Below are 27,886 nucleotides of genomic sequence, written 5' to 3' on the forward strand. Positions count from 1 at the left end.
CAGTCAAATAAATAGATAAAAATAAATATTAATTTAAAACAAAACAATCTATCCTATTTTATTCTAAGATGGCTTCTGATGTTCTCCAAATTTTTGTCATCAATGAGAATTAAAGCTCAAGTTTTGCCCAACAGAGCCTATGAAGCCAATCCTCAAATCAAGTGTACCACATCATTTGGAGGGAGCTGAAATTTAAGGGAAGTTTAATTGCCTGTTTTCCAAAGAATACATTTCTCTTGGGGCAGGATCACTCTCACTTAGGTGGGAAGGAAAACAGAGTGGAATGTAATCTCTGAAGGACTTCCCTGGGGGCTCAGAGGGTAAAGAATCTGCCTGCAATGTACGAGACCTGGGTTCAATACCTGGGTCAAAAGGAGGGCATGCCAACCCACTCCAGGATTCTTACCTGGAAAATCCCATGGACCGAGAAGCCTGGTAGGCTACAGGCCATGGGTTCGCAGAGTTGGACACGACTGAACAACTTCACTTTCACTTTTCAGTTAGAATATTTACATCCCTTTAAAAAGTCCTCTTGTGCCCATATTCAGGCAACTGCACTTTCAACTCAGGCAACTGCTATTCTCTAGGGAAAAAAATAAAAATGCCTTTGCCTACATGTCAAATGAATGGAATCATACCCTTTATTTTTTGCTTAGCATACTGTTTTTATAGTTCATTCAGCTGTAACATGTCCCTGTGACTTGCTCCTTTCTTTGAGGAATAGGATTCATTTAGATGGATATACCACAGTGTATTTATCTATTCATGCAGTGATGGGCATTTGGGATTTTTTCCAGGTTCTAGCTGATTTCTTTGGAAGGAATGATGCCAAAGCTGAAACTCCAGTACTTTGGCCACCTCATGTAAAGAGTTGACTCATTGGAAAAGACTCTGATGCTGGGAAGGATTGGGGGCAGGAGGAGAAGAGGACGACAGAGGATGAGATGGCTGGATGGTATCACTGACTCGATGGACGTGAGTCTGAGTGAACTCTGGGAGTTGGTGATGGACAGGGAGGTCTGGCGTGCTGTGATTCATGGGGTCTCAAAGAGTCGGACACGACTGAGCAACTGATCTCTCTCTCTCTCTAGCTGTCAAGAAGAATGCTTTGTTTGAACATTGGTCAAAGAGTATAAATAGGCAGTTAGGAGAAGGCAATGGCAACCCACTCCAGTACTCTTGCCTGGAAAGTCCCATGGACGGAGGAGCCTGGTGGGCTCCAGTCTGTGGGGTTGCGAAGAGTCGGACACGACTGAGCAACTTCACTTTCACTTTTCACTTTCTTGCATTCGAGAAGGAAATGGCAACCCATTCCAGTGCTCTTGCCTGGAGAATCCCAGGGACAGGGGAGCCTGGCGAGCTGCTGTCTATGGGGTCGCAGAGTCGAACATGACTGAAGCGACTTAGCAGCAGCAGCAGGCGATGAGTAAGTTCTGGGAAACTGATGCTCAGTGCAGGGCTGAGAGCAACCAACACTGTATTGTATTACTTGAAAGCTACTACAGAGTTGCTGTTGTTCAACTGCCAGGCTTCCCTGTCCTTCACCATCACCCAGGGCTATCTTTAAAAAAAATAAATGGAGGTGGTGGAGGGCTTAGATAATGCTATGATGCAAATCCTTTTGCAACGTATAAATGTATCAAATCATTAAACTGTGCAACTTAACTTCACACAATGTGGCATGTCGGACATATCACAAAAGTTAACGCTCATGTGTCAATGCAAACATCCATGGACAATGCATGCATGAATGAGTGTGGCTCTGTTCTACTTTATTTGCAAAAGCGAGACAGGGGCCATATTTGTCCAAAGAGCTGTAACTGTCTGGCCCCTAGCTGTTACCCACATTCTTGAGTGCCTGGAAATAGGAAGCCTTACAGCCAAGCCATATGCATTTATCTGTTAATGCCTCTCTCTTCACATAACCTTGAACCATGTTGGGGCAAGATAGTGTTTTGCTGGATACTTTTCTAATGCCTTGCAGGTTCCTAACACAACAGGCATGGAATAAATAGCTGTTAAATGCATGCTTGGGTTGGCTCAGTTGTGTCCGACTCTTTGCGACCCCATGGACTGTAGCCCGCCAGGCTCCTCTGTCCATGGGGATCCTTCAGGCAAGAATACTGGAGTGGGTTGCCATTCCCTTCTCCAGGGGATCTTCCCAACCCAGGGATTGAACCCAGGTCTTCCTCATTACAGGGAGGTTCTTTACTGCCTGAACAACCAGGGAAGCCCCAATAACTGAATAAGTCATACTCATGAAGCCCAAGAAATGGAACTATGCCTAATTATCAGAATTTGATTCAACACTCATGACGGCAGTACTCTGAAGATAAAACAATCGACGACACAAGAGGATTCTTCTTTTTGAGCTATGTTTTTTTCACAAGGATTTAGAGTCATTCAATACGATTCAGTTGGTGAATTATATCTCTCCAATGTAAAGGTTTTCTGCTTTTTGTTCAGTGACTAAGTCATGTCAGACTCTTTGCAACCCCATGGATTGTGGCAGCCAAACTCTTAAATTTTCCACAGTTACTCTAAGGCATTCTAGAAAATCATTTGCATATTCAGAACATCATCAGAAAAGAAATACTGTTAAAACTATCTTGATGTTTACAAGGAATAGATAACAGGAATGCCACTGGGTTTAAATGACATTTTCCCAGGAACTTACGAGATGATGAAGGCAATGAATTTAAGCATCAACTGTCATTATTAACATACACTTCGTCTCTAATATGGTTAATTTAGGGACGTTCTACAGCGACGTATTCCCAAGCCAAAACAATTTCTTTTTAAGAATATACTCCAAATGCCAGATGCATAATTCTTTTTTGGAAATATACTCCTGACAAAGCAACAGAATGCTCTTGCCATTCTGAATAGCTTTTGAAACCTCAGTGCAGACCTTAAAAGGACTGACTCGTGGCTCAGAAAAACGCAATAAAACTGAATTGAATTAACAAAATGATACCCAGAAGGGAAAATAAGGCTGCCTGTGAGTAAGTGTATGTTACACAGTAGGTGATTCTTGGTCAAGAAGTATAATTTATACTCTGTATCGACTTGCTTTTATGGCGTTTTTTAAAGTTCAAGGTTACAGGCAGATTCCTACATAAGCAGCCCAAATTCTCCATCCTTTCTAATCCATGCTATCATGCTAATAATTCATGGCAATATTCGGAATGAAGGTCTTTATTTTGAGGTATGAATAGGTTGATGACATAATTTAGCAGTCATTCTGGGACAGGTCTGTGGGTGGAAGGAATGAGTAATAATTGTATGGAGCACTTATCATAATTTATGATCTGCAAGAATGAAGGTTTACTGTTAAGTAAAACCAACCTGTCCTCAGTTTAGAAAGCTATGAATATGATAATAAACTGGTATTACATAAAATAACACGTGTGTGCTCAGCTATGTCTCTTTGTCAACTCATGGACTGTAGCTCTCCAAGCTCCTGTGTCCATGAGATTTTTCAGGCAAGAGTGCTGGAGTGGGTTGCCATTTCCTCCTCCAGGGGAATCTTCCCAACCCAGGGATCAAACCCGGGTTGTGTCAATTGCATTGCAGGCGAATTCTTTACCCACTGAGCCACTGGGGAAGCCTACATAAAATAATGCCTCCAGAAGAGCACCGAGAAGTTTAGGGAAAAGAAACAAAAAACAAAAAGGGTGTTTGGGGAAGAATGGATATGTGTATAGGTATGGTTGAGTTCCTTCAGAGGTCAGCTGAAACCATCACAACATTGCTGACCAGCTGTTTCTTAGTCGCTTGGTTGTGTCTGACTCTTTGCAACCCCATGGGCTGTAGCCCACCAGGCTCCCCTGCCCATGGGATTTCCCAGGCAAGGATACTGGATCAGGTTGCCACTCCTTTCTCTATTGCTGCTACTATAATATATAAGACAGATAACTAGTAAGGACCTCCTGTACAGTGCAGGGAACTCTACTGTATACTCTGTAATGACCTATATGGGAAATGAATCTGGAAAAGAGGGAATAAATGTATATAGATATATAAAACGGATTCACTTTGCTGTATAGCTGAAACTAACACGATGTTGTAAATCAACTATACTCCAATAAATATTAAAAAATAAAAATAAAGAAGAGACATGCCTTTTGGAAGGAGAAAATTTACAGCATCAGACCTACCAGAGGTGTGCTGTCTCGTACTATGAGGACTACACCGTTTATTAGAATGAAACGCAGAGAAAACGCCATGTGCAAATGTGGGTTTCAAGTGCACTTGTAAGTTAAAGAGCGCTCCGTGGCAAGAATAACAGTGACCATCTTTATTTGAACAGTGACAACGGCTCTTTGAGACCGACATAATCTGCCCCTGGCCATCTGTTCCTCTCTAATGGCCCGATTCATCACTTCCCAAAGAAAAGCCACAGAGAAGATATTTCTTCAATGAATCCTCAGTTCAAAAAAAAAAAAAAAAAATCACAAAGAAAACTGTTGATAAATTTTAAAGGGTGTGGGGCTTCCTTTGACAAGCATGGAATTTTCTTTCTTTGTGGGTCAGATGATTCCTTTGGCGAGGCACCATGGTTCACCCTGTATGAAGTACAGAAACGTGCATGCATTTCTACACAAGAGTCTCCTGTCAGAATGGGGAATGGTGTCCAATTTCACAGGATCTCTAGTTTCCACTAAGAAGGTTCTGGAAAGAGCTCACGGGCAGTGACCTCAATCAATATGATCTCAACAGGCGGTCTGGCCATCAGTCACCGGCATCTGATAAGAGCAGTCAGCCAGAGGATGATCATCAGAGAGAAGGAAGCTATAAAGAGATGAAATGCCCGAGTCACTCCAGAGGGAGAATTAACTGCCCAAGACAACACCATCTCACAGTTCATCTAGACTTCATTTACGTTCCTCAGGTGGACTGGAGGGTTCCTATATAAGAAGAGAAGATAAAATACCCTCACTTTTTTTATTGTCTCATATCTTTCTATTATTATGGTACCTGAGTAAATCTTCTTACCAAGTGGCAGGCTTCATATTATTTCTACCACGTATGGTATTTTATGCTTCTGTTTATGCTATCGTGACTTCACAATGTCTTGAGTGATAGTGCAACGTGTTAGCTCAATTTAAAAGGCAGTATATGTGCAGCTCAGTTGACTCAATATGAAAAAACAAGTCTGTTAAAAATTGGGGCTTTCCTCAGAGCTCAGTTGGTAAAGAATCTGCCTGCAATGCAGGAGACCCCAGCTTGATTCCTGGGTCCAGAAGAGCCGCTGGAGAAGGGATAGGCTACCCACTCCAGGATTCCTGGGCTTCCCTGGTGGTGGGCAAAACACCTAAATAGACGTTTCTCCAAAGAAGACATACAGATGGACACAGGTACATGAAAAGATGCTTCGAATCACTAGTTATTAGAGAAACTCAAAACAATAATGAAGTTATCACCTCCCACAGGTCAGAATGGCCATCATCCAAAAATCTACAAACAATTAATGCTGGAGAGCGTGTGGAGAAAAGGGAAGCCTCCTACACTGTTGGTGGGAAAGTGAACTGAGGCAGCTGCTATGGAGCACAGCAGAGGTTCCTTTAAAAACCCAGCTAGCATGTGATTCAACAATCTACTCCTGGACATATATCCAGACAATAATATAAACCAAAGCGATACAGGCACCCCATGTTCATAGCAGCACTGTTCACAATAGCCAGGACGTGGGAACAACCTGAATGTCTACTGACTGATGAATGCCCAAAGAAGACATGCTACATGTACACACTGGGATACTACTCGGCCATAAACAAGACTGAGATAATGCCATCTGCAACAGCATGGACTTCAAGACTGTCACACTGAGTGAAGTCAGTCACAGAGAGATAGACAAGTATATAATACCACCTATACGTGAACGGCACCCCACTCCAGTACTCTTGCCTGGAAAATCCCACAGCGGAGGAGCCCGGTAGGCTGCAGTCCATGGGGTGGCTAAGAGTCGGACACGACTGAGTGACTGAATGGAACTGATTATAATACTCGAATCTGGAATGTCCCTCGTGGTCCAAGGGCTGAGACCCAGAGTGCCCAATACATGTGGCCCGGGCTCCATCCCTGCTCGGGGAAATAGATCCCAGATGACGCAACTAAGAGTGTGCATGTCACAAAAGAATCAAATAAATAAATGCCAAAATAGCAGCATCTGAACTGTCTTTACAGTTATCACTGGATCCAAGTTAACTCCTTAGGTTTTATAAATGGCACCAGGATTAAGTAAAGGGTATAATTCAAGAAAGCTCAGTGAAAGCAAACTCCCATTACCCCGTTTCCTGTCAAAAATCCACACAATCCAAAAAACAAAACAAAAACAAAAAAAGACAATTTAAAAAGTCTCTTTAGAAAACAGAGTTACCTGTGCTTGGTGCAATTTCTGAGATCTGTTTATCTTTGCAAAGATCCATGTTTTCTATCTTGGCACCAATACCAGGCTGATAATTTTAAGTTAAACCATGGCTGAGGACTGGGAATTCAAGTCTATTTAAACACTTTGTCTTCTGTACACCACAAACATCCTGACACTGGCTGGTTAACTGGTTTTCTCGCCAGCTTGAACAGCACACACGTTACTAACATCATGACCTATCCAAAAAAGCAAAACAAAAGAAAGTTAAAAAAAAAAAAAAAAACCAAAGCACCACAACAGAAGGTTTTAAATTAGGAGGGGGAAAAAAAAAATCAAGAAACTGTAAACTCCCATTCCATCAAGGAAAGCCTGATCATTTTACCATGCAAAGTGGATCTAAACAGTGAATATGAACCGCTTGTTTTCATGAAGAGTAATGAAACTCTTTAAATTCAGATTTATGGAATCGTGTGGAAAATGTGTCCTTGCCTTCATCTCATGTGACGGCAATCACCATTTTTCATGGTTAAAAAAAAAAAAAAAAATATATATATATATATATATATATATATATATATGGTTGTGATCAGTCTTAATTCAACACAGAGATGGCGGGAAGGTATTCAGCCTCTGGGTACTTCCATAAATGTGAATGGCCACTTCCTGTTATGCACATTTTTATGAAAATCAGTAGAGCTTGGATAAGATGAGAAAAGGAAATAGAATGAAGTTGCACCAGACACAATCTTGACCTTGGGATGCCCAGGGTCCTCAACATTTCCAGTGTTCATCCGTTATTATAAACACTGGTCACCATTCCACATTTTCATCCATAAATAAAAAGTCAGCATTTTTCCCTTTCACACTGAATGCATTACTATGTTCCTTTTTTTTTTCCTGTGCTTTTAGAATTTCACTCCTGTGCATGACTGTAATTTTTATTCCTCAGGAGACAAAGAATGAGTTTATTGCATACTCAGGTTTTTTTTTTTTTTTTCCTACACCTGAGACTCAGTCAAGGAATACATATATTAAAGTATCCAATAAGGTAAATAAAGTATCCAATAATGTCAAAAACCCTGGAAAATCTTTGGCAACAATTTCTGCTCCTGAGAAACATTGGAGAGGTAAGCAGTCTGCTCTTTGAGAACTTATCCTGACCAGGATAAAGAGAACCTCAGAAGGTGAGTATGGTTTTCCCAGTAGTCATATAAGGATGTGAGAGTTGGACTATAAAGAAAGCTGGGCACTGAAGAATTGATGCTTTTGAACTGTGGTGTTGGAAAAGACTCTTGGGAGTCCCTTGGACTGCAAGGAGAACCAGCCAGTCCATCCTAAAGGAGATCAGTCCTGGGTGTTCATTGGAAGGACTGATTCTGAAGCTGAAGCTCCAATACTTTGGCCACCTGATGTGAAGAACTGACTCACTGGGAAAGACCCTGATGCTGGGAAAGATTGAAGGCAGGAGAAGGGGACGACAGAGGATGAGATGGTTGGATGGCATCACTGACTCAATGGACATGAGTTTGAGTAAACTCCAGGAGTTGGTGATGGACAGGGAGGCCTGGCATGCTTCAGTCCATGGAGTCACAAAGAGTTGGACATGACTGAGTGACTGAACAACAATCAGGTAGAATTTAAGGCATATTCACAAAAAGTAGCAACCCCAATAAATTGAACCTCAATAACAGAATTTATCAAGCCTCCAACATTGTACAGATATGATTGAAAGGAATGTGTTCAATATAACGGGAGGTATTATGCCTTAGTGAATTTAATGCTATAAAATATAAGGAGAAATTGAAGATTCTAAGCTCTCACACAATGATGAGAGAATCTGAGAGGTGGTGAATTCACCTTTCTCCTACTTGCTTATCTATCTAGATTCTGACTTTGCTATTTTCTACTCCTATTTATTAGAGGACACTGTGGGTCTTATGGAGAAGGCAATGGCACCCCACTCCAGTACTCTTGACTGGAAAGTCCCATGGACAGAGGAGCCTGGTGGGCTGCAGTCCATGGGGTCGATAAGAGTCGGATACGACTGAGCGTCTTCACTTTCACTTTTCACTTTCATGCATTGGAGAAGGAAATGGCAACCCACTCCAGTGTTCTTGCCTAGAGAATCCCAGGGACGGGGGAGCCTCATGGGCTGCCGTCTATGGGGTCGCACAGAGTCGGACACGACTGCAGTGACTTAGCAGCAGTAGCAGCAGCAGTGGGTCTTAGCTCAGACATGAGATATTTTAAAGCCATACAAAACTGAGGGCTTCCCTGGTGGCTCAGTGATAAAGAATCCGTCTGCCAATGCAGGAGACACAGGTTTGATCCCTGGAAGATCCCCTGAAGAAGGAAATAGCAACCCACTCCAGTATTCTTGCCTGGAGAATCCCATGGACAGAGGAGCCTGGAGGGCTACAGTCCATGGGGTCACGACTCAGCGACATTTTTCATTGTAAGAACCACCTAGAGAGTCATAAATCAATGATAGAATTGCCCTTTTTCTGACGTAGCCAAATTCCTGAAAGGAAAATGTTAGTCGCTCAGTCGTATCCGACTCTTTGGGACCCCATGGACTGCAGCCCACCAGGCTCCTTTGTCCATAGAATTCTCCAGGCAAGAATACTGGAGTGGGTTGTCATTCCCTTCTCCAGGGAACCAAATTCTTAGGCATTTCTAATTCTCCTCTCTTTGTCAGATGGTTTCGTTCAAGCTCTTTGTTTCTGTCCTGGGAGATAAGGTTCTGCTACAAGCGGTACTGTTATCTCGTGGCCACTAAAATTTCCTGTGGAATTAAAGGGAACACAATTTCCGTGGAGGATAGCATTTTGATGTGCAATTTAGGAGACAACGTTCTCTGCTGCTACACACTGGGGATATATATATATATTTTTTTATCAAATGTCTTCATTCTTTCTACAAATTTAGATTTTTCTTTGAGCAAAACTTCATAAAATAAAGTCTATTTTATGGAAAAATGGACTTTTGATTGTGAAAAGTCTCAACCTCTATGGAAGCCTTCTCCGGGGCATATCCTAGGAAACTGCAAACACAGAGTCTTAACCACTGGACCACCTGCAAAGCCCCTAGCATACTTCTAAGATGGGTTCTTTATCTTGAGTTCATGGCTACCAAAGACCACACTCGCTGTCCCTGCCAAATTCCAGCAAAGAAATGTTTATCTTCTTATAAACCTGAATAGTTTTTGCTGGAGGCAGCTGCAAGAATTCACGGAGCCTCAAACACAACAAGAAGACTACTTAAAAGGAAGACACAATGCATTACCCAAGGACAGCAACCACTAGCTCCTTGAACTGAACGTTCATCACCAAAATTTTCTCCCCTTTCTAACTGACAGGAAGTTTCATTATCTGAAAACACTCTCTGTTTGTAAGGTGGACTGTACTGTATTATCAATTAAAGGGACTGATGGAAAGCTAAACCGGCCTATAACCCGCAGATGGCTAAAAACTTGTTTTTCATATAAAACCATTGTGTGCAAACTAAATTTAATTTCCCTAGTTCAACACAGGATGGATTTTTGTCTTCTCAGGGGCACAGACATTGTGATGACCCCCGCTGTCTTTTGAGTCCGGGCTTCAGCCATTTATTTCTCCATCACTTCTTTTCTTAGCAGCCAGATTTCACAGTAAAAGAGTTAATGTTCCCTGAATTTAAAAACGAGACTCTGAAAGCATCCATCAGAGTTTTGGTGGGGGATGGGGTGAGGGATAACATGAAAGAGCTAAACCGCCAGTCATTCCAGACGATGCTCCATGGGTCAGAGTGTTACTGTTGTCGTTTAGTCGCTCAGTCATGTCCGACTCTTTGCGATCCCATGGACTGTAGCCCACCAGGCCCCTCTGTCCATGGGATTCTCCAGGCAAGAATACTGGAGTGGGTGGCCATGCCCTCCTCCAGGGGATCTTCCCGACCCAAGGATCAAACCCTGGTCTCCTGCAATGGCAGGTGGGTTCTTTATGATTAAGACACCAGGGAATCCCAGAGTTATTAACACAAGTTAAATGCAGAACATTCTAGTGGAAGGAAGGTTAAGGTCACCCTCTCCTTTCAACTGAGAGCCAAAGAATTGATGCTTTTGAACTGTGGTGTTGGAGAAGACTCTGAGAGTCCCTTGGACTGCCAGGAGATCCAGCCAGTCCATCCTAAAGGAAATCAGTCCTGAATATTCATTGGAAGGACAGATGCTGATGCTGAAACTCCAATACTTTGGCCACTTCATGCGAAGAGTTGACTCATTGGAAAAGACCCTGATGCTGGGAAAGATTGAAGGCGGGAGGAGTAGGGGACGATAGAGGATGAGATGGCTGGATGGCATCACTAGCTCGATAGATGTGAGTCTGAATGAACTCCGGGAGTTGGTGATGGATAGGGAGGCCTGGCGAGCTGCAGTCCAAGGGGTCACAGAGCTGGACACGACTTAGGGACCGAACAACACAACTTCTTTCAATAATGGATTTCTGTCATCAGTGGGAGGTACACACTCATTCCCATCTTTCCAAGTTCCTTTATGTATTCTGCTTTGTTATACATTTGAACATTTCAGACCTTCCCCAAGACACTTTGCAGGATTTCTGTTCCTGTCCATCCCAAAATAATAAAGTTACTTTCAAACATTTTTTTAGGAAATTTGGTTGAATGCTTTTATTTAATTTGTTTGTTTTTTGGTGATTCAGCTTCTCTGCAGTAGCCTTGAAACAAAGTCTCAGCTTCTGATTTCAATTGTCAATTTTTGTTCCCACCCCAGGATGAGAAGCAAGACATTAATGGGAAAATATATATATATATAAATAATGCCAAAGATGCAGTCATGGTTTCCAGGGTACCAAGCAACTATTGTATCTAAAGTTTTGAGAAGTCCAGAGAATGTCCTGACCAAGGGCTCTTGGGTTTATTAGGGGACAAGGTTACAGGTGAAGGCCAGGGTTCCCTGTAAATGCAGAAAGAGAGATGTTCCCAGCATCGCTTTTCTTTTTTTTAATTTATTATTTTTTTAATTGAAGGATAATGGCTTTACAGAATTTTGCTGTTTTCTGTCAAACCTCAACATGAGTCAGCCATAGGTATACATATCTCCCCTCCCTTTTGAACCTCCCTCCACATCCCACTCCTCTAGGTTGACACAGAGCCCCTGTTTGAGTTCCCTGAGACACAGAGCAAATTCCCGTTGGCTCTCTCTGTTACATATGGTGATGGAAGTTTCCAGGTTGCTCTTTCCATACATCTCACCCTCTCCTCAGGTCCATAAGTCTATTCTCCTACCAAGCATGCTGCTAAGTTGCTTCAGTCATATCTGACTCTGTGTGACCCCATAGACGGCAGCCCACCAGGCTCCCCAGTCCCTGGGATTCTCCAGGCAAGAGTGCTGGAGTGGGGTGCCATTGCCTTCTCCACCTACCAAGCATAGCTTTTTGTAAAAAATTATTTTAATATTTTTTGTAATGGGGTGAGGGAGAGAAAAGAGAAAGACAAACACCACATCACTCATGTGCAGCATCTAAAATACGACACAAATGAACTTATTTACAAAATACAAAGACTGAGACATAGAGAACAGGCTCTATGGTCACCAGAGGATAAAGGGCAGGGCAGGGGTAAACCAGGAGCTTGGAATTCATAAATATAAAACTACTATACTTATTCATAAATATAAAATATAGTAATTTATATAATCATGTAATACTATGTAATAATAATGTAATATAATATCATATATAATAATATATAATCAACAAGGAGTTACTCTGTAGCAAAGGAAACTCTACTCAGGATCTTGTAATGACCTATAAAAGATGAGAATTTTAAAAAAGAATATATTTGTGTATATACACATATGTGTGTATATAACAGAATCACTTTGCTGTGTACCAGAAACAAAATGTTGTAAACCAACTGTAATTTTTTTTTTAAAAAGATACATGTACCTCAGTGTTCATAGCAGCACCGTTTACAGTAGGCAAGGCAGGGAATATATGGCTCATTCATGTGGATATCAAAAGGAAGGAGACATAAATAATAGTATATTTATGGTTGCCTCCTGTTGGTGTATCACAAAAACTAACACAAGATCATAAAGCAATTATCCTCCAATTAAAAATATTTTAAAAATGTAAAGTATTTTTTTTGAGGTGGACCATTTTTAAAGTCCTGATTAAATCTTGTATAACACGGCTTCTGTTTTCTCTTTTGGTTTATGGCTGCACATCATGTGGCATCTTAGCTCCCCAACCAGGGACTGAACCTGGAATGTCTGAATTGGAAACTGAAAATCACTCAGTCTGTCCAAGTCGCTGCAACCCCATGGACTGTACAGTGCATGGAATACTCGACGCCCCCCCCCCCCAACCCCCGGCCCAGGGATCAGACCCAGGTCTCCCACATTCTTTACCAGCTGAGCTACAAGGGAAGCCCTCTGAATTGGAAGGTGAACTTGTAACCACTGGACTACCACAGGAGACCCCTGAGCATGGTGTTTAAAATCTGCTCTGCCTGTTATTCTGGATAATAACCATTGTCCTGCATGGTGCTATATGCTAGGATCACCAAAACTTCTAGAATGGGAGCTGGAGGAAACCACTTTCTCTTTGTCCAGCTGTCCTCCTCAACTTCTTGTCCAAGCTGGTCACTCTGCTGAGAAGAGAACCTCAGGAGAGTCGCCTCTTTAAAGTGTGGTCGTTTGCTGACTTGTCAGGTGAAATCCAAGGGGAGGACCCCCGCTGTTGAATTGACAGCAGATGAAAAGGGTCAACTGGTCTACAGGAAGGTCTTCTACAATCTGGCAATTGACCTGGTGGGTCACAGTAGGGTTTGACCTTCCGTTTCTCCTCATGTTACAGGAGGGTTGGGACTAACAGGAGCCTGAAACTGGGAGAAGAAAGCAAGAGGCATCTCTCTTCCACTTTGCTGCCCCAGCGTGGATGTTGTTTCTGGTGGGTCTGGCTTCCTCGGACACATCTATCACGCAACTCACATACACCAGGAGTGCCAGCCAAGAGTTTCCTTGAGCCCCTCCTTCGGGTCTGTCCTTGTCCTGGGAATGGCAGCATTTCCCTGTGGATGTTGGCCCACACTTCTGTGATCTCAAATCAGTGCTTTCAGCTATGGAGCATCTCTCTGATCAGTACGTTTTTTTAAAACTCAAATCCCTCTACTGAAATCCCCGATGGCTCAGCAGGTAAAGAAGCAGCTTACCAACGCAGGAGACTGAGGACATGTTGGTGTGATCCCAGGGTTGGAAAGATACACTGGAGAAGGGAATGGCAACCCATGCCAGTATTCTTTCCTGAAGAATCCCAAGGACAGAGAAGCCTGGCAGGATACAGTCCACGGGGTTGCAAAGACTTGGACACCACTTAGTGGTCATGCAGCTATGGAAACGCACAGTGGGGATTTTCAAATCCTGGACTTTTACTGATGCCTTGAAAGGTAAGTTACCAATAGAAGTGCTGTAAGTGCTTCAAGAACTATTATACTTGTTGGTAAGTATGTCAGTAAGATTTTATATATACATATACATATAGCCTGTATAAATTGCATATACATATATATATCTGTCTGCTGCTGCTGTTGCTGCTAAGTCGCTTCAGTCGTGTCCGACTCTGTGTGACCCCATAGATGGCAGCCCACCAGGCTCCGCCATCCCTGGGATTCTTCAGGCAAGAACACTGGAGTGGGTTGCCATTTCCTTCTCCAATGCATGAAAGTGAAAAGTCAAAGTGAAGTCGCTCAGTCGTATCCAACTTTTGGGACCCCATGGACTGCAGCCTACCAGGCTCCTCCATCCACGGGATTTTCCAGGCAAGACTACCGGAGTGGGGTGCCACTGCCTTCTCTGATATATCTCTCTACATATATGCAAATTGCAACTCAAATTTCTTTTTTAAAGACTATTCACGGACATTTTCCCCAAAGAATACAGATAGTGAACATGTATCTTCAAGAAGAATTACACAAGCATGTCAGTAGGATTTTATACACACACACACATATATATGCAATTTATACAGGCTGTATCTGTTTGTCTACATATATGTAAATTGCAATTCAAAAATTTCTTTTTAAAAAACTATTCATGGACATTTATTTTCTAAAGACGACATACAGATAGCTAACATGGACAGGAAAGGACACTCACCACCACTAGTCATCAGGGAAATACAAATCAGAACCACACCTGTCAGAACGGCCATCATCAAAAAGACCACAGATAAGTGTCAGAAAGTATGTGGAGTAAGGGAACCCTTGTACACCATGGAGGTTCCTCAAAAAACTAAAAATGAAGCTACAACATGATTCAATAATTTGACTTCTGGGTATTTATGCAAAGAAAAACAAAAACTTACTCAAAAAGATACATGTACCCCAATGTTCAAAGCAACACCATTCACAATAGGTAAGATTTGGAATTAACCCAAATGTCCACTGACAGATGTTGCATAAGGAAGATGTGGTTCGTATACACAAGGGAATATTACTCAGCCTTAAAAAAGAATGCCATTTGCAGCAGCATGATAGACATAGAGACCATCATACTAAGTGAAGTAAGTCGGACAGAAAGACAAACACCATATGATGTCATTTAGATGGAATCTAAAATAGGACTCAAATGAACTTATTTACAAAGCAGAGACTCAGAGACACAGAAAATAAAACTTATTGTAACCAAGGGAGAGAAGAAGAGGGAGGGATAAATTGGGAGTTTGGGATGGACATATACTTGCTGCTGCCACTGCTGCTGCTAAGTCGCTTCAGTCGTGTCCGACTCTGTGCAACCCCATAGACGGCAGCCCACCAGGCTCCCCCATCCCTGGGATTCTCCAAGCAAGAACACTGGAGTGGGTTGCCATTTCCTTCTCCAAGGCATGAAAGTGAAAAGTGAAAGTGAAGTTGCTCAGTCGTGTCCAACCCTCAGTGACTCCATGGACTTCAGCCTTCCAGGCTCCTCCGTCCATGGGATTTTCCAGGCAAGAGTACTGGAGTGGGGTGCCATCGCCTTCTCTGCATGTACACACTACTATATATAAATTAGGTAATCAACAAGCATCTGTTATACAGCACAAGTAATGGTAATATACTGTAATAACCTATATGGGAAGAGAATCTGAAGCAGAATAGTTCCATGTATGTGTATAACTGAATCACTTGGCTGTACAGTTGGAACTAAGACAACAGTGTAAATCAACTATACTTCAAATTTTTTTTTAAAAGATGCATGCACTTCAATGTCCACAGCAGCACTATTGAGAGTAGGTAAGACGTGGAAACAAAGCACCTGTCTTATCAAGAGTGGAATGGATCGAGACGTGGTGCGCATATGCCATGGAATACTACTCAGCCGTAAAAAAGAACAAAATTTTGCCACTTTCAGCAGCCTGTGTCTACTTGGGGGCCATTATGCTTCATGAAGTAAGTCCAAGAGAAAGACAAATACTGTATATGATATCGCGTAAATGTGGAACCTAAAAAATTCAACAATCCAGTGAATTTCACAAAAAAAGAAGCAGACTTCACAGATATAGAGAAACTACTGGATCCCAGTATGGAGAGGGAGGGAGCAGGCAATAGATGGGTGGGGATTAAAAGATATAGACTAATACCTATGAAATAAATAAGCTACAAGGCTATATTGTATGGCACAGGGGATGTAGCCAATATTTTACATTAAATATGCTGCTGCTGCTGCTAAGTCGCTTCAGTCGTGTCCAACTCTTAGCGACCCCATGGACTGCAGCCCACCAGGCCCTTCCATCCATGGGATTTTTGCAGGCAAGAGTACTGGAGTGGGGTGTCATCGCCTTCTCCGTACATTAAATATAAATTACAATATTACTATTAGTAACATATTCTTACTATATATACTTACAAGTATACATATACTTACTATATAGTAGTATATACATTACTATAGTATACATTACTCTCTATATGTATGTGCACATACATATACATGTATGTGCACATACATGTATACATACATGTATATGTGTGTACATACATACATATACATGTGTATATATACTATAGTACACATTACTATAAATATAGATTGATATTAACTATAAATATATTAAAACTGTGAATCACTATGTCGTCCATGTGACACATATTGATAATATTGTAAATCAATTTATAATTTTTTTTTTTACAAAAAAGTAAAGTAAGAAAGTTAAGGGTCAGATTACAAAGCTGAGAATTCACAGTATGGATATTGTTCACAGATTTCAAGTTTGCATGGACTTACATCCAGATGAGTAGGAAAAGAAACAGATTAAATACAAACAAATATTTGAAAAAAATCTTAATGAGTACAGTGCAATAGATACATGAGAATCAATATTGGTAAATTTGTCTAGAGCAATATAGAAAGCCAATAAAACTGAGCTGAATCAACATAGCTAAATCAAGACTATTTATGCTTATACCAGTTTGCTGCTGCTGCTGCTGCTGCTGCTAAGTCACTTCTGACTCTGTGCGACCCCATAGATGGCAGCCCACAAAACTAAAAGGAACAAAGTTGAAGGTTTTCAGTTAATTTTAAGACTTACTTTGGGGACTTATCTGGTGGTGCAGTGGCTAAGAATCCACCTGCCAATGCAGGGGACACAGGTTTGATCCCCAGTCCAAAGATTCCACATGTCTTGGAACAAGGAAGGCCACGTCACACAGCTCCTGGTGCCCGCGCTTCGCAGCAAGAGAAGTCACCACGATGAGAAGGCCGCAGGCCGCAATGACAGAGTCGTCTGTATGCTTGTAGTCTGTTCTCTACAACTCTGCACTGCCCGCCACTGGAGAAAGACCACATGCAGAAATAAAGACCCAGCCCCGCCAAAAACAAATTTGTACAGAGACTTAGAGTAATCAGGGTGTTTGCACAGAGAGCTCAGGGAGGGAGCCACGCCATTCATGGGCTCACTCCTCTTCCACAAAGGCACTGAACCAGGTTCACGGAGAAACATCCTTTATGAAAATACAAATAGATAAAACATTTTATACATATGTAAAGGCGCTTAATGTATATTTGTATCTTCACTAAGAAGTATCCACGAACATGGATGAATGAACGAATGAGGTTTTCACCCATTCCATTTCATTGATGGAAATCTCCTGTTGCAGGACCAGGGATGGAAGAACATTGAAGGGTGCGTGCTCTCTCTGATCGAGACCTGTTGTTCCAGAAAGGGAGTCGAACACCCAACCCAGGAGTCTCTGCTGGGGACCCAGGGGCAAGACCAGGGCCCCTGGGCTGGGGGGAGAGCCACTTTGAGAAGACTGGTGGGGGAGGGTTAATGCAGAAGGCATGCTGAACTTGGTGTTGGTGCTGAACTTGGCATCCTGACATAGTGACCAGATTCAGTGTTCAATACACTTCCTGTGGGGACTTGCCTGGTGGCTCAGGGGTAGAGAGTCTGCCTGCAATGCAGGAGGCCCAGAGGTGGGAAGATCCCCTGGAAGAGGGCATGACAACCCACTCCAGTACTCTTGTCTGGAGAGTCCCATGGACAGAGGAACCTGGCAGGCAATAGTTTGTGGGGTTGCAAAGAGTCAGACACAACTTAGGGACCAAATAACAATACTTTTTGTAGCAAAGCAACAGTTGCTCAAAGCTGAAATCAAAATCTGCTTTCTATTTGTCATGTAGAAGGAGAGGGAACCTCATTTTCCATTTCTATTTTTTGTGGAACAGTTTTAGGGTTATGGCAACACTGAGAGGAAAGTATAAAGAATCCCATATAATCCCATCTGCCCCCACACAAGCAGTCTCCCCCCATTATCAACACTCCCCCTTCAGATGAAACATTTATTACAATGGATGAGCGTACATTAACATGCTATCATAACCTAGAGTCCACAGTTTACATTAGGCTTTGGTCTTAATGTTGTCCATTCTATGGGTTTAGGCAAATTTATAACAGCATGTATTTGCACCTGTAGTATTGGGCAGACCTGTTCGTGAGAAGCCATGAAGAGCTGTTATAAAGGAGATCTAAGTGGAAAGGATAAAACATCCTGCTAGCAGGTCTAAGGGCTTCCCTGGTGGCTCAGCTGGTAAAGAATCCCCTGCAATGCAGGAGGCCTGGGTTTGATTCCCTGGGTTGGGAAGATCCCCTGGAGAAAGGATGGGGTACCCACTCCAGTATTCTGGCCTGGAGAATTCCATGGACTGTATAGTTCACGGGGTCGCAAAGAGTCGGACACGACTGAGTGACTGAAATGAACTGAATATTTATATATGGACTCTCAGTTCAGTTCAGTCATTCATCCGTGTCTGACTCTGCAACCCCATGAATCGCAGCATGCCAGCCTTCCCTGTCCATCACCAACTCCCAGAGTTTAATCAAACTCATGTCCATGGAGTTGATGATGCCATCCAGCCATCTCATCCTCTGTCGTCCCCTTCTCCTCTTGCCCCCAATCCCTCCCAGCATCAGAGTCTTTTCCAATGATTCAACTCTTCGCATGAGGTGGCCAAAGTACTGGAGTTTCAGCTTTAGCATCATTCCTTCCAAAGAAATTCCAGGACTGACCTCCTTTAGAATGGACTGGTTGGATCTCCTTGCAGTCCAAGGGACTCTCAGGAGTCTTCTCCAACACCACAGTTCAAAAGCATCAATTCTTCGGCGCTCAGCCTTCTTCACAGTCCAACTCTTACATCCATACATGACCACTGGAAAAACCATAGCCTTGACTAAACGGACCTTTGTTGGCAAAGTAATGTCTCTGCTTTTCAATATGCTATCTAGGTTGGTCTTAACTTTCCTTCCAAGGAGTAAGCGTCTTTTAATTTCATGGCTGAAGTCACCATCTGCAGTGATTTTGGAGCCCAAAAAAATAGTCTGACACTGTTTCCACTGTTTCTCCATCTATTTCCCATGAAGTGATGGGACCAGATGCCATGATCTTAGAAAGATGTTACTGATGAATCTATTTGCAGGGCAGCAGCAGAGATGCAGACTTAGAGATCAGACTTGTAGACACAGCAGGAGGAGGAGAGGGTGTGACGTGGGGACAAAGTTGCATGTAAACATACAGACCAACATCTGTAAAATAGACAGCCAGGGGGGAATTTGCTGTGTGACAGAGGAAACTCAACCCTGGGCTCCATGACCACCTAGAGGGGTGGGCTGGGGTGGGAGGTGGGAGGGGGTTCAAGAAGAAGGGGAACATGTATATACCTATGGCTGATGCATGTGGATGGATGGCAGACACCAACACATTAATGTCAAGCCATTATCCTTCAATTACAACATAAGTGAATTAATTAAAAAGATGGTGAAACAAGCCAGGCATGTGAAAGTGGTCACTACAAAAAAAAAAAAAAAAAAACTTTTTTATATTTGCTCCAATATTTTGAAAATTTAAAATAATCTTCATTACATTTACCCAAACACACACCTCTCTAATTTCATAATTTCTGTTATAATGGGACCACCCCCATCTTCTAGAGAAGGAAACAGCAACGCACTCCAGGATTCTTGCCTGGAAACTTCCACAGATAGAGGAGCCCGGTGGAGGCTACAGTCCACAGGGTTGCAGATAGTCAGCCACGACAGAGCACCCCATGTTGGTCAAAGCTTTGAAAATTATGTAATGCTCTTTTCTATTTCTGCATTTTTCTAACATCCATTTAATAAACATATATAGGCTCTCAAAGAAATTACTGAGAAGGAAAGAGTAATTAGTTCTCACCTAATTGCACTGAATCCACCACCCATCATGGTCTAGAAAGTGGCCACAGGGTGGGAGAAACCCTAACAAACAAAACCACGACCTAGAAATGGAGAACGATTTATATAACATTCCCAAACTGACTAGAGATATACACAGGACAAGTTTTGGTCAAAAATAGGCAGATGTAAAAGGCAATGGCACCCCACTCCAGTACTCTTGCCTGGAAAATCCCATGGACGGAGGAGCCTGGAAGGCTGCAGTCCATGGGTTGCTGAAGGTCGGACACGACTGAACAACTTCATTTTCACTTTTCACTTTCTTGCATTGGAGAAGGAAATGGCAACCCACTCCAGTGTTCTTCCCTGGAGAATCCCAGGGACGGGGAGCCTGGTGGGCTGCCATATATGGGGTTGCACAGAGTTGGACATGACTGAAGCGACTTAGCAGCAGCAACCTTTCCATTCTAAACCCACTTCAGGGAGTCCTCCTCAGCTCCAGGAGGGGCTCTCACCGCCCCACAACTGCCTCTCAGATAAAAGTCGATTTGCAAACTGTTGTACAGAGTTTTTTCACATGTGTGCTAAGGATGGAATTTTTATGAAGCAGGCTAGCATATTTAAAGATATAAGAGTTCCCCAAAGGTCATAAATAACTACACCAATCTACAACTCTATTTTCCACAGGAAGGAAGAACCCCTATCTGTACACATTACAGAAATCCCAAATTGCTAACTGCTTTGCTGTTCCCTGGCCACACAGAATGAAGTTGCCTCCATGTAGCACAGGATAAGGCTTTGAGTGGAGACCAAACACAGCGATCTGCATTTGCAGTCACTGTTTCACTGACTTGAAGAAGAAAACGAAAAAGGTTGAAAATATCCCACTTACATGTGGATCTAAAAAGATGACACAAATGAACTTATTTACAAGACAGAAACAGACTCACAGACTTTGAAAACAAACTTATGGTTACCAAAGGGGAAAGGTGAGGGGGAGGGATAAATGAGGAGTTTGGGACTAACATATACACATTTCTATAATGTAGATAATCAACAAGGACCTACTGTATAGTGCTGGGAACTCTACTCAATATTCTGTAATCACCTGTATGGGGAAAGAATCTGGAAAAGAATGGGTATATGTACATGTTTAACTAAACCACTGTGCTGTACATCTGAAATACAATATTGCAAATCAACTCTACCCCAATGTAAAATACAAATAAAATTACAAAAAATAAAAAAATTTGATAGTTCTCTCTCAGAACATAGAATGCTCTTACTTTATGTCTTTTTATTTTGCAAAAACTAATTCACCTTATTTCTTCCAGTCTGATTGGAAAAAGATTTAAACATTGGTCCTGGAAAATTAAGTTCCAGAAAGCAGTAGTATCAAAGGTGAGAATGTTAACTGCCAAGTTCTAAACTTCTCAGGAGTCCACACTGCTACCCAGCTTTTCGCACTGCCATCCCCTCACCCAACTGACTCCTGAAAGGTCCTAAGAGGCTGCTGTCGGGAGGCCATTCTCCATGGGTCTCATGTGTTTCTGCCCATTTTCCATACAAAGGCGTTGGCAGCTTTTGTTCTGTGCTGTCTTATCAAGGAGGGTGATGGGGCACACAGCCTGGGAGAATAGAGACAGTATCTTATTTCTTGAGAGCAGATTTGTTTCCTGACAAAGCCAAAAAAAAAACAGTCTCCTTCTAGGGCAAAGTTTGGGCAGGTGGGCTAGTGTGGGGCTTTCCTTAACTCAGGACTCCTCAACTGGGACACAAACTCACCCTGTACCTGGCATCCCTCTGGATGCGCCTCTTTGATGGTCCACCCCCTGGGTGACTCGGGGTGAGAGGTAAGGGGCCGTGGACTGACCGAGGCCCATGCTGCCTGTTGTCCCATGAGAAATAAAGTCTGTCTCTGACCCAGGAGGCTTGTCTTTTCTACTGATACCTAACAAAACTGTGACAGGTCAACTTATTAGCTTTGCAAGTAGGGCTACGGTTCTTGACATCTGAAAACAACTTCAGGTAAAAGTATTCCAGAGTATACTGTATTGGTGTTTTTCTTTCTGGCTTACTTCACTCTGTATAATAGGCTCCAGTTTCATCCACCTCATTAGAATTGATTCAAATGTATTCTTTTTAATGGCTGAGTAATACTCCATTGTGTATATGTACCACAGCTTTCTTAACCATTCATCTGCTGATGGACATCTAGGTTGCTTCCATGTCCTGGCTATTATAAACAGTGCTGCGATGAACATTGGGGTACACGTGTCTCTTTCAATTCTGGTTTCCTCAGTGTGTATGCCCAGCAGTGGAGAGGGAGAAGGTGGGATGATTTGGGAGAATGGCATTGAAATACGTATAATATCATATATGAAACGAGTCGCCAGTCCAGGTTCAATGCATGATACTGGATGCTTGGGGCTGGTGCACTGGGACGACCCAGAGGGATGGTATGGGGAGGGAGGAGGGAGGAGGGAGGAGGGTACATCAGGGGTTAATATTGTTGATAAATCCCCTCACTGGTTCTGCTTTTCTCCTAGCCTGGGTGAGGCCCCCCTGAGGGGGTTTTCTCTAAGGAGCATGCTCTGCATATTGTGCACACAGTCTGTTTTAAAAGCTCCACTGTTCAAAAAACTTTTTGTCTTCCTCAGGCTTAGGCAACGCTTTAGGAGGCTTTGGGGGCAAAGTGGGGAACTCCTGGGTCCTGGGAGGCACAAACGGAGGCGGTGGCAATCACCTTAAATCAGAAAGTGGTGGATAAGTTTTTTAAAAGTTTGTGCAGAGGGGGAGGAAGCTCTCCAGGGCGCTCGGCCACAGCGTCCTGTAAGTCCTCTCCTTCCTCAGGAGGTAGAGCACTTTCTCCCTCCTTTTTTTTTTTTTTTCAATAGCAGAAATTATGATCTGTGCAGAAAGTGGAGACTCACCACCATCCACCACTATAGCCTCCCCCACAGGCTATCTAACAGCCTCATGACAGAGGTCCAGGACATGTCTAATCATATTCCACAGAGCCAATAAACATTTGTCTATTCTTAGATGCAGATAAACCCATTTTTTTGAGAATATTTTTATTTATTTTGTACCCTATTTACCCTGTCTAAACTGCAGAGGGGACTAGGAAACAAGCCTCAAGGTAAGGATCAAATTCATCCTCGGGACTAGAGAAAACCCTTCTCTGGGAAACTCCTAGCAGAGGCCCCTTACCCCCACATGGAGGAGGAGGCATGGGGGGATGGGAGCGTCCTGTATTTCTCCTCTCCTGTTGCGGAGATCCTTTGACTGTTTGGTGACTAAATCTTACGGAGTGTCTGATGGGGGATGTTTCCCTCAAGCTCCTAGGAGTGGATGGTCTGATTAGGGATGTTTTTCTTAAACTTTTAGGAGCATCTTTAGCTAAAAAAGACCAATCCTCATCAGAATGGTATCGAGCTGCTGTTTCCTCTAAATCTTCCTCATCCTGAGGGGAGAGCTGATCTTTCTTCTCATCCCTATCTTCTACATGCTCATTGGCAGTCATAGTGGCTAGCCATTTGTTTAGCTGCCGACAGCTAGGTATAGCCTCTTCATTTTCACTTTTCTTTATAACAGGTACGTTTTCAGATTCGCTTTTCTGTTTAACAGGTACTTTTCCAACTTCACTTTCCTCTTCAACAGGTACCTTTTCAAATTTATGAGCTAGATCTAAAGCATCTCTAATCATATTCCACAGAGGAAAGGTGTAAGTAGGGATTTTTTCCAAGCTGTGATGAGCACAATAAGCTCTTAGCTGTTTCCCTAGTTTTCCCCAGATATCTAGGTTAACAGTGCCCTGTTGTAGAAACCAAGGGCAGTGCTCTTGTACAAATGTAAAAAATGATTGAATGGTAGATTTTTTAACTTTGATTCCTCTTTTATTTAATAACTGTAAAATTACTCCTATAAAGAGCTGTCTTTCATTTGATTCAGTGTTACCCATGTCAGAAAATTAAGTATAATAGAAAATAAAGCTTTTAGCTTTCAAAAGATCAGGCTTTTCTTTGGCCTTTTAACTTCAGAAACCGTTTTTTCTCTCTAAGTCTAACTCTTTAACACTTTCAACACTTCCCACTCCTCTCCCCCTGTCTATTCTACAGGGGGGTCCGCAGCACCCTGAGTGGGGTCCTAGCCATCCCGAACACTGGGGGAACAATAGGGCTGTTGACCCTAATTGTTCTGAGGGAGGAGCAGTAGGGCTGATGACCCAAACTGTTCCGAGGGAGGAGCAGTAGGGCTGATGACCCAAACTGTTCCGAGGAGGGGGAACAATAGGGCTGATGACCCTAATCGTTCTGAGGGAGGAGCAGTAGGGCTGATGACCCAAACTGTTCTGAGGAGGGGGGCAATAGGGCTGATGACCCTAATTGCTTTGGGGAGCTTACCTTCGAATAGCCTGTCTCGGGCGCCACCTGCCGAGGTCCAGCCCCAGCTGATCCAGGGTATTCGAAGGAGAGACAGCATCGGCGATTTATCTAAATATTAATTAGAGATATAAAGAGTAATAGGATGAGGATAGCTCAGTAGGAAAATTCAGTGGAGAAAAGAGGCTGAGTAGCTTGGTTTATGCCTAAAATCAATATAATCCGTGACACCAGGTTAGCTTTGACCACGGAGGCCGCAGGCGCCCTCTCAAATAGCGGAAGGTGCCCCACCTTAGACACCTTCTCCAGTGGGTCTTAGAAGCCCAGGCAAATAAATGGTCGCAGAGGACCTCCGCACTCCAGATGGAGACTCAGCTGAAAATTGAGAAGAAAGAATGACATGGGGAGACCAAGCTTTGGTGAGCAAGGCCCGTAGCTTTATTTTCAACAGGGGCTTTTATACCCTAAGTTACACATAGAGGATAATAGGGGATGTGAAATCATGCAAAGTCAGCAGTCTTTGATCCTTATCAAAAACTAGGGTTTCTTTCCTGCAAATTTATCGTATACAAATGGTTTAGGTGAGTTACATCACCTTCTGGCCAGAAGGCCTATTAACATTTTATGACTCTTCACAAAGGTTTGTCAACTGTAAGACTTATTTTCTCTAAGAGTAATTATTTTTAGGTTTGGCGCCATCTTCTCAAGGTGTTAGATAAAATTGCATTCCTATAGGGCAGAGGTATAATGGGTTTACAACAAAGGAAAGAATTTATTACCTTAAGGGTCTAAAGTTGCTAACACCAAGGCCACTACTTATTTTTTCTACATACCAACTATATCTCAGCAAGACCCCAACAGAGCTCTCAGGCACTGGGACCATTTAGTATTAATTCTTTGATCCTTCAGTCATGAAGCCCTGGCTGTTCATTTCCCCTGTGCTGTTTGCCTACTTCTTTCCTTTCCTTTCTGAAATTTCTTCTAGAGAGACAAAAACAGGTAAGACCAGAGAAAACCAATGAGTCCTGAAATGTCTCAATTTCCTTCACACCTTCTGTGTAACCCTAACTGCGTGTCCATGGTTTCTTTCAACTTTGAGTTAATATCCTGCCACTAAACACTCAGACATTCAGGGAATTCTAAGTACCGTAGTTCCTGTTATTGTTTTTTTTTTTTTTTGGTCCACTGTGTGATGGCGACTTTCCTCTCTCAATGGCCTTGCCCAAGTAAACAAAGAGGTCATTGATTCCCATAATTTATCATTTTGTCTTTTATGTTAGAAATAGTCAGAGTTGGACTTTAATGTCCTTGAAAAAGACATCATTCCTTAAGGAAATCTGAAACTAAATATTTAACAGCCTGAGAGACTGAATCACAAGTCTCTGGTCAAACGCTGGAAAGTTTTATCCTGAAATCAAGATGTTCTTTGCTTGTTTACTGGCAGAGGAAAAAGACAAAATATCAGCCAAAAGCCTCCACAGATCTGAGCAGAAATAACTCCTTAGCTAAAGCTGACCTGCACTCACCCTCTGCCTTCTAGCAAGTCATCCTTTCCGTTTCCTTTGTTTATGTATGGTTCCTTGAAATTACCAGGTTTTCTCACCAGTTTCCCAGTTTATTTTAAGTCTACCTCGTTAAAATTCAGCTTCTCCAGGGTATACCTTTGGTGCCACATTCACTAGTGCATTCCCAGGGCCCCTCAGTGCCTAGTACACAAGCAAAACCTCAGAAATACCCATTGATGAAAAAAATAATCAGAGAAATGACTTTCTCTCTGGGTGTGCTACAAATCATTTTAAAAGAATTTTTTTTAATTGCTTAAAGAAAGCCAAGTGAATGTACACGTTAAAGATTCCTAATGTCATAAAAAGTATAAAACTAGCTTACTCTTCCAATCTCTTTAAATGAGTTTAGGTTAAGAGTAGGCAAGAGTTGAAGTTCTTAGACCAGTTAAAGGCTGATTTGGATAAATGAGGAAGTTATAAGATTAATGAAAAAGTCTTGTTTGGCTTCCCAGGTCCTGCCAGTGTAAAGAATCCACCTGCCAATGCAGAAGGAGACACAAGAGACACTGGCTTCAGTCCTTGGGTTGGGAAATCCCTGGAGTAGGAAAATGGCAACCTGCCTCCATATTCTTGCCTGGAGACTCCATGGACAGAGGAGCCTGACAGGCTACAGTCCATGGGTCTCAAAGAGTCAGTCACAACTGAGTATGCTTCACACACACTGGGCAAAACATAAGGTGGGGCTTTACCTGCTCTCTGCCAGTTTTCCTTGTGTCAGCTGACCTTAGAGGATGGTGGGGATAAAGACATTGGAACACTGTCTTGTCGACTCCTCTTACTTTCTGGTCTTCCATGGTACAGGAGTCATTTGTTGTTTCAAGTTTAGCTGGCTAGAGAGTTACAGATGGTTGGATGACATCTTCTGATTCAATGGGACATGAACTTGGGCAAACTCCAGGAGTTGGTGCGGAACAGGACAGCCTGGCGTGCTGGCAGTCCATGACATCGCAGGGTCGGACCACGCGTTGACTGGGACTGAAAGAGCAGCAATCGCTTTGCCTCTTGCCATCACTGCTAGAAGGGCCCAGTGCTTGATTCTCAATTCTTGGGACCCACTACTGAAACACATCTCATGGAGGAGATGGAAGCGTTTCTTGGAGGAATAATTCTTTCATTTGGCTTTCTTATGGTTCTGTTACCCCTCTGTTTAGGCTGAGTGCTGACTTGCCTTTGTTCCAGGCTATCTTTCTAAGGATTTGTACAATGAATTAGCCTTTCAAAGGTGAAAGAAAAACATCTCCCCCAGGGTAGGAAAGCAGGATTGTTTGCCCATTGTAATAAAGAAACCTACAACCCTCCAGGGCAGGATGCTGCGCTTGAATCACCGCTTAGAGCAGTTCCGTTAGGGGTCCATACAACAGGGAAGACCATAGACAAGGGGGTTCAAGCAAGCTTTGGCTACATTTCCCCCAAGTGGACTTGAAAAAGAGTGGGTAAATTAAACTCTCCTTTTGCGAGTAGGAGATGTATAGATCCCGGGCCCTTTTTTCCAGCCTTTTATTTCTGCCTGCCCTTGGGAGATATCGGCTGTCGCATGGGGGAACTTGGGTCGGAACTGGTTGTAAACAAGGTGGAAACACAGGCTGCCCTCGCTCCCTAGGCCCCTAGAAATCTTGCAGAATTTTCCACGCAACAACTGTCCCCACACTTGTGGGTTGGTCGGTCCATCTTCGGGACTTTCTACGGGTGGTCACATTTCTGCACAGTGATGGGGTCCTATAAGCAAGAAGGCTGAGACCTGACCTATAGCTTGCAAGAGTAAGCTTGGAAAATCGCCTTCCACTGGTCAATGATGGGTTTCCCCCGAGTGGCGCTCTCGCCTCTTACCCTTCTGTCCTACTAACGCTTGTGATTTTCCTTCGGCCACAAATCAACCCA

General features: G+C 42.9%; 1 long non-coding RNA gene across 2 annotated transcripts in view; it reads left to right on the top strand.

The window, feature by feature from the left end:
- The window catches only part of LOC104970622 (uncharacterized), a 70,330-nt gene extending 49,002 nt beyond the window's left edge, over nucleotides 1-21,328 (top strand). The window contains exons 2-4 of one of the 2 annotated variants that reach the window (XR_009493787.1): nucleotides 798-975; nucleotides 13,231-13,819; nucleotides 17,507-21,328. This is a non-coding gene — a long non-coding RNA (uncharacterized lncRNA). The remainder of the gene's footprint in view (nucleotides 1-797; nucleotides 976-13,230; nucleotides 13,820-17,506) is intronic. The other variant, XR_009493786.1, reaches the window with a different exon arrangement.
- The last annotated feature ends 6,558 nt before the right edge of the window (nucleotides 21,329-27,886 follow it).

The sequence above is a fragment of the Bos taurus genome, unplaced genomic scaffold, assembly GCF_002263795.3.
Source record: "Bos taurus isolate L1 Dominette 01449 registration number 42190680 breed Hereford unplaced genomic scaffold, ARS-UCD2.0 contig_X_unplaced, whole genome shotgun sequence".
Taxonomy (NCBI): domain Eukaryota; kingdom Metazoa; phylum Chordata; class Mammalia; order Artiodactyla; family Bovidae; genus Bos; species Bos taurus.